The sequence below is a fragment of the Durio zibethinus genome, chromosome 1, assembly GCF_047325235.1.
Source record: "Durio zibethinus cultivar Kanyao isolate XHJ-2024 chromosome 1, ASM4732523v1, whole genome shotgun sequence".
NCBI classification, from domain to species: Eukaryota; Viridiplantae; Streptophyta; class Magnoliopsida; order Malvales; family Malvaceae; genus Durio; species Durio zibethinus.
Genome location: NC_143162.1, coordinates 13,845,001 through 13,852,500, shown reverse-complemented (window position 1 = coordinate 13,852,500; position 7,500 = coordinate 13,845,001). Strand labels below are relative to the sequence as shown.

General features: G+C 55.4%; 2 pseudogenes; both read right to left on the bottom strand.

The window, feature by feature from the left end:
* LOC149520451 (18S ribosomal RNA) overlaps positions 1 to 571 on the bottom strand; it is a 1,789-nt pseudogene extending 1,218 nt beyond the window's left edge.
* A 3,206-nt stretch (positions 572 to 3,777) lies between these two features.
* On the bottom strand, positions 3,778 to 4,970 carry LOC149520450 (18S ribosomal RNA; annotated as a pseudogene).
* Positions 4,971 to 7,500: the final 2,530 nt, after the last annotated feature.

Here is a 7,500-nt window from a genome sequence, read left to right as displayed (position 1 = left end):
CTAGAATTATCGTGGCTGCTGTCACCAGACTTACCCTCCAACGGATCCTCGTTAAAGGATTTAGATTGTACTCATTCCAATTACCAGACTTAGAAAGCCCGATATTGTTATTTATTGTCACTACCTCCCTGTGTCAGGATTGGGTAACTTGCACGCCTGCTGCCTTCTTTGGCTGTGGTAGCCGTTTCTCAGGCTCCCTCTTCGGAATCGAACCCTAATTCTTCGCCACCCGTCACCACCATAGTAGGCCACTATCCTACCATCGAAAGTTGATAGGGTAGAAATTTGAATGATGCGTCACCGACACAAAGGTCGTGCAATCCGTCGAGTTATCATGAATCATCAGAGCAACGGGCATAACCCGCGTCGACCTTTTATCCAGAAGTCAGGGTTTGTTGCACGTATTAGCTCTAGAATTACTATGGTTATTCGAGTAGTAGATACCATCAAACAAACTATAACTGATTTAATGAACCATTCGCAGTTTCACAGTCTGAATTAGTTCATACTTACTCATGCATGGCTTACTCTTTGAGACAAGCATATGACTACTGGTAGGATCAACCAGGTAGTATTCCTTTAGGATGTTGGCACTGCGTGGGCCTCGATGCATCGATCGACCAGCGGAGAGAGCCCGACATGGAGCGCAAGCATTGTGCGTGTCGAGCATGTGAAATGCGTAGCATCGAATGAACGAGGGTCGAAAGCCCGCACCCATTAAATGTTCCGCATCCGAGAGCATGATCGAACGTCGGTGCACTAATGCGGCCATGGATGATTGGGTGGCACGCTTGGGACACCGACCACGATTGACATCTGACCCGTGGCCCTTCGAGACACGAGACGGATGACGGATGGCGAGACATCCGATTTCCATCGATTTAGGTATGTAACACAGGATCCCGATCGTGCCCCCTAGGTACGATGACCGCATGGGGGGAGATTGAAGAGGATGACGAGTCGACAGTTTGATGCATCGAGAATGGAGCCTGCCAACAGCACAACCATAGCACCACTCATATGCCCATTACGTACAAGTGGCAGCATCCACGCGTACCGATCCACAACCCACCCGATCGATTACTCAACGAGCGAGCGAAGGAAACTAGGTACGAGGCCACGCCACAACCGTTTGGCACGTGAAAAACATGAGCAAGGGCCACGAGATGGCCCTTGATATCCGACAGGCAACAACAAAGCGACACCACGAATGCTTGGCCCGACCGAGACCGCACGTGTGAGCTTCGTTAACACCACCCCAGGGGGACGTTGCCCGATTCAGGGACTTGTTCCTGGGGTCTCGGGCAGCGTCGGCTGCGTGCACGACCTCGTCGAGGCCTGGGCATTTTCATGGTCGATGAGAAGGGACTACGAGACCGTCAAATACAGAGAGACTTGGCCAGGCCAAGCCCACAACCACGGCTTCTGCTCGTACCACGCCAAGGAGTCGTTGCCCGATTCAGGGACTTGGTCTATGGTCTAGGGCAGCATCCGCCATGTGCACGGGCTCGAGCTAAGCTCCTCTTTTTTGTATGCATGCCAATCGGTCAAGGCCATGGGCGTCTATCGGTCATCGGAGCAACCAGTCGTCGAACAAAATGATCGGAAGGCATGCACACCCTGTATTTCGCTCGAGGGACATTGCCTTGGGTGTACGCACTGGGAGGCCCATCACGCACACCTACTCCCTTCATGGAAGGGCAGAGGGGGTGCTGGACCACCAACCCCTAAAGAGCATTAGAGATTTTATAGATATGCTACCAGTAGACGTTAAAGTGTCTGAAACGGGGACACTTTTTCCAAATAAGCATATCCCACACCGAGGGTGAGCAGGTGCCGATGGTGGTTGGAACATGTGCTCACACCAAGGGCCAACGCGTGCCGATGGTGGTCGATGCGACTACCCACACCAAGGGCCAGTGTTTGTTGATGGTGGTCGAGGCAACCGCCCACACCAGATCGAGGCATGTGCCCACACCAAGGCCCGGTGTGTGCCGATGGTGTACGATGTAGAGGCTATCTTCTACCGATGGTGGTCGAGGCAAGAGCCTGCACCAAGTGCTAGTTTATGCCGATGGTGCTCGAAGCAACCACCCGTACCAAGGCCCAGTGTGTGCCGATGGTGCTCGAGGTAACCGGCCATACCAGGGCCCAGCTGGGCTGATGGTCATCGAGGCAACTGCCCACAACAGGGCCCAGTGTGTGCCAATGGTGTTCGAGGCAACCGCCTGCACCAGGGCCCAGCGTGTGTCGATGGTCTCGAGGTAAGAGCTCGCGCCAAGGGCCGACTTGTGTCGATGGTGTTTGAGGCAACCGCTCATAACAGGCCCCAGCGTGTGCCGGTGGTGATCGAGGTAACAGCCCGCACCAGGGCCTAGCGTGTGTCGATGGTGATTGAGGCAACAGCCTACACCAAGGCTCAGCGTGTGCCGATGGTGATCGATGCAACCGCCCGCACCAGGGCCCAACGTATGCCAATGGTGTTCGATGCAACCGCCCGCACCAGGGGCCATCTTCTATCAATGGTGGTCGAGGCAAGAGCCCGCACCAAGGGTCAGATTGTGGTGATGGTGGTCCAGGTAATCACCCGTACCAGGGCCCAGCGTGTGCCGATGGTGATCGAGGTAATCGCCCGTACCATGGCCAGCGTGTGCCGGTGGTGTTCGAGGCAACCGCCTGCACGAAGGGCCATTTCTACCCATGGTGCTCGAGGCAACCGCCATCACCAGAGCCCAGTGTGTGCCGATGGTGTTCGAGGCAACCGCCCGCACCAGGGCCCAGTGTATGCCGATGGTGTTCGACGCAATCGCTCGCACCAGGGGCCATTTTCTATCGATGGTGGTCGACCCAAGAGCCCGCACCAAGGGCCAGCTTGTGTCGATGGTGCTCGAGGCAACCTCCCGCACCAAGGCCCAGCACGTGCCGATGGTGTTCGAGGTAACCGCCCGTACCAGGGCCCAGCATATGCCGATGGTGTTCGGTGTAACCGCCTGCACCAGGGGCCATCTTCTACCGATGGTGGTCGAGGCGACCGCCCACACTAGGGGCCATCTTCTATCGATAGTGGTCGAGGCAACTGCCTGCACCATGGCCCAGCATGTGCCGATGGTGATCAAGGCAATCACCTGTACTAGGGCCCAACATGTACCGATGGTGTTCGAGGTAACTGCCCGCATCAGGGCCCAGTGTGTGCCGATGGTGCTCGAGGTAACCGCTCGCACAAGGGCTCGAGGTAACTGTCGACACCAGGGCCTAGCGTTTGTCGATGGTGATTGAGGCAACCGTCAGTAGCAGGGCCTAGCGTGTGTCGATGGCGACCGACCAGTGTGTGCCGATGGTGCTCGAGGCAATCGCCCGCATCAGGGCCGAGCGTGTGCCAATGGTGATCGAGGCAACCGTCTGTACCAGGGCCCAGCGTTTGTCGATGGTGTTGGAGGCAACCGCCCTTACCAGGGCCGAGCGTGTGCCGATGGTGATCTAGGTAACCGTCAGCACCAGGGCCCAGCGTGTGCTGATGGTGTTCGAGGTAACCGCTAGCACCAGGGCCCAGCGTTTGTCGATGGTGATCGAGGCAACCGCCCACATTGGGGCCCAGCATGTGTCGTTGGTGATCGACCAGCGTGTGCCGATGGTGCTCGAGGTAACCGCCCGTACCAAGGCCCAGCGTGTGCTGATGGTGCTAGAGGCAACCGCCTGCACCAAGGCCTAGCGTGTGCAGATGGTGCTTGAAGCAACCGCCCGCACCAGGGCCCAACGTGTGCCGATGGTGTTCGAGGCAATTGTTCGCACTAGGGCCCAGCTTGTGCCAGTGGTGTTCGAGGCAACCGCCCGCACCAGGGCATACTCCTTTAAATTTCAACCTTGCGACCATACTCCCCTCGAAACCCAAAGACTTTCATTTCTCATAAGGTACCGACGGAGTCTTAAAAGTAACATTCACCGATCCCTAGTCGGCATCATTTATGGTAGAGACTAGGATGGTATTTGATCATCTTCGAGCCCTTAACTTTCGTTCTTGATTAATGAAAACATCATTGGTAAATGCTTTCGCAGTTGTTCGTCTTTCATAAATCCAAGAATTTCACCTCTGACTATGAAATACGAATGCCCCGACTGTCCCTGTTAATCATTACTCTGTCCCGAAGGCCAACACAATAGGACCAAAATCCTATGATGTTATCCCATGCTAATGTATACAAGCGTATGCCTGCTTTGAGCACTCTAATTTCTTCAAAGTAACAGCACCGGAGGAACGACTCGGGCAATTAAGTCCAGGAGTGTATCACCGATAGTAGGGATGAGTAGACCGATGCTCACCGTGAGGTGATCTGGACGACCCAACCCTAGTTCCAACTACGAGCTTTTTAACTGTAACAACTTAAATATATGCTATTGGAGCTGGAATTACCGTGGCTGCTGGCACCAAAGTTGCCCTCCAATGGATCCTTGTTAAGGATTTAGATTGTACTCATTCCAATTACCAGACTCAGAGAGCCCGATATTGTTATTTATTGTCACTACCTCCCCGTGTCAGGATTGGGTAATTTGCTTGGATGTGGTAGCCATTTCTCAGGCTCTTTCTCTGAAATTGAACCCTAATTCTCCGTCACCCATCACCACCATAGTAGGCCACTATCCTACCATCGAAAGTTGATAGGGCAAAAATTTGAATGATGCCTCATCGACACAAAGGCCATGCGATCCGTCGAGTTATCATGAATCAACAAAGCAACGGGTATAGACCGCGTCGACCTTTTATCTAATAAATGCATCCCTTCCAAAAGTCGGGGTTTGTTGCACGTATTAGCTCTAGAATTGCTATGGTTATCCAAGTAGTAGATACCATCAAACAAACTATAACTGATTTAATGAACCATTCATAGTTTCACAGTCTAAATTAGTTCATACTTACACATGCATGGCTTAATCTTTAAGACAAGCATATGACTACTGGCAGGATCAACCAAGTAGCATTCTTTCGAGACGTTGGCACCGCGTAGGCCTCAACACACCGACCGAGCAACAGAGAGAGCCCGATGTAGAGCGTAAGCATTGTGCGTGTCGAGCACGTGAAATGTGTAGCATCGAGCGAATGGGGGCCGAGACCCCACGCCCGCTAAACGTTCGCATCCGAGAGCATGATCGAACGTCGGTGCACTAATGCAGCCACGGATGATTGGGTGGCATGCTTGGGACACCAGCCACGATTGACGGTTGACCTGTGGCCCCTCGGGACATGAGACGGATGAGGGATGGTGAGACATCCGGTTTCCATCGATTTAAGTGTGCAACACAGGATCTCGATCGTGCCCCCTGGGTATGATGACCGCATAGGGGGAGATTGAAGAGGATGACAGGTCGACAGTTCGACGCATCGAGCACGGAGCCTACCAACATGCACAACCATAGCACCACTCATATGCCCATTGCATATAAGTGGCAGCATCCACGCGCGCCAGTCCATAACCTATCCGATCTATTACTCGACGAGCGAGTGGAGGAAACGAGGTGCGAGGCCATGCCACAACTGCATGGCACGAGAAAAACACGAGCAAGGGCCACAAGACTACCCTTGATATCCGACAGGCAAGAACAAAGTGACACCGCTTGGCCCGATCGGGACCACATGTGCAAGCTTCACTGACACCACCCTATGGGGATGTTGCTCGATTCAGAGACTTGTTCCTGGGGTCTCGAGCAGCGTCGGCTGCGTGCACGACCTCATCGAGGCCTAAGTATTTTCGTAGCCAACGAGAAGGGACTGCGAGATCGTCAAATACCGAGAAACCTGGTCGGGACAAGCCCATAACCGTGACTTCTGCTCGTACCACCCTAGGGAGCCGTTGCCTGATTCAGGGACTTGGTCTGGGGTCTAGGGTAGATCTGTCGTGTGCACGGGATCGAGCTCAGCTCCACTTTTTCGCATGCTCGTCAACTGGTCGAGGCCATGGGTGCCTACCGGTCACCGAAGTAATCAGTCATCGGACAAAACGGTCGGAAGGCATGCACGCCCTGTATTTCACTTGAGGGACGTTACCCTAGGTGTGCGTAATGCGAGGCCCATCACGTACACCTACTCCCCCCGTGGGGGAGAGAGAGGGGGTGCCGGAGCACCACCCCCTAAAGAGCATTAGAGATTTTGCAGATATGCTACCAGTAGACGTTAAAGTGTCTGAAATGGGGACACTTTTTCCAAACAGGCATAACCCGCACCGAAGGTGAGTAGGTGCCGGTGGTGGTTGGGCCATATGCTTGCACCAAGGGCCAGCGCGTGCTGATAGTGGTCGATGCGACTGCCCGCACCAAGGGCCAGCATGTGTCGATGGTGGTTGAAGCAACCGCCCGCACCAGAATAAGGTATGTGCCCACACTAAGGCCCGACATGTGCCGATGGTGTTTGACGCAGGGGCCATCTTCTATCGATGGTGGTTGAGGCAAGAGCCCGCACCAAGGGCCGGCTTGTGCCGATGGTGCTCGAAGCAATCGCCCGTACCAAGGCCCAGAGTGTGCTAATGGTGCTCGAGGTAACCGCCCGCACCAGGGCCCAGCGTGTGCCGATGGTGTTCGAGGTAATCACCCGCACCAGGGCCCAGCATATGCTGATGGTGTTCGATGCAATCGCCCGCACCAGGGGCCATTTTCTGCCGATGGTGGTCGAGGCAAGAGCCCGCACCATGGACCAGCTTGTGTCGATGGTGCTCGAGGCAACCTCCCGCACCAAGGCCCAGCACATGTCGATGGTGTTCGAGGCAACCGCTCACACCAGGGCCTAGCATGTGCCGATGGTGTTCGACACAACCGCTCGCACCAAGGGCCATCTTCTACCAATGGTGGTCGAGGCAACCGCCCGCACCAGGGGCCATCTTCTGCCGATGGTGGTCAAGGCAACTGCCCGCACCAGGGCCCAGCGTGTGCCGATGGTGATCGAGGCAAACGCTCGCACTAGGGCCCAACGTGTGCCAATGTGTTCGAAGCAACCACCAGCATCAGGGCCCAGCGTGTGCCGTTGGTGCTCGAGGAAACCACCCGTACCAGGGCCCAGCGTGTGTCGATGGTGATCGAGGCAACCGCCCGCACCAGGGCTTAACGTGTGTCGATGATGGTCGAGGCAAATGCCCACACCAAGGCTCGAGGCAATCGCCCACACCAGGGCCTAGCGTGTGCCGATGGTGCTCAAGGCAACCGTCCGCATAGCTCGCACCAGGGCCCAACATGTGTCGATGGTGATCGAGGCAACCGCCCGTACCAGGGCCCAACGTGTGCCGATAGTGCTCGAGGCAACCGCCCACACCAAGGCAGAACGTGTGCCGATGGTGATCGAGGTAATCGCCCGCACTAGGGCCCAACGTTTTTCGATGGAATTGGAGGTAACCGCTCGCATCAGGGCCCAGCGTGAGTCGATGGTGCTCGAGGCAACCATCCGCACCAGGGCCCAACGTGTGTCGATGGTGATCGAGGCAACCGCCCACACCAGGGCCTAACGTGTGTCGATGGTGGTCG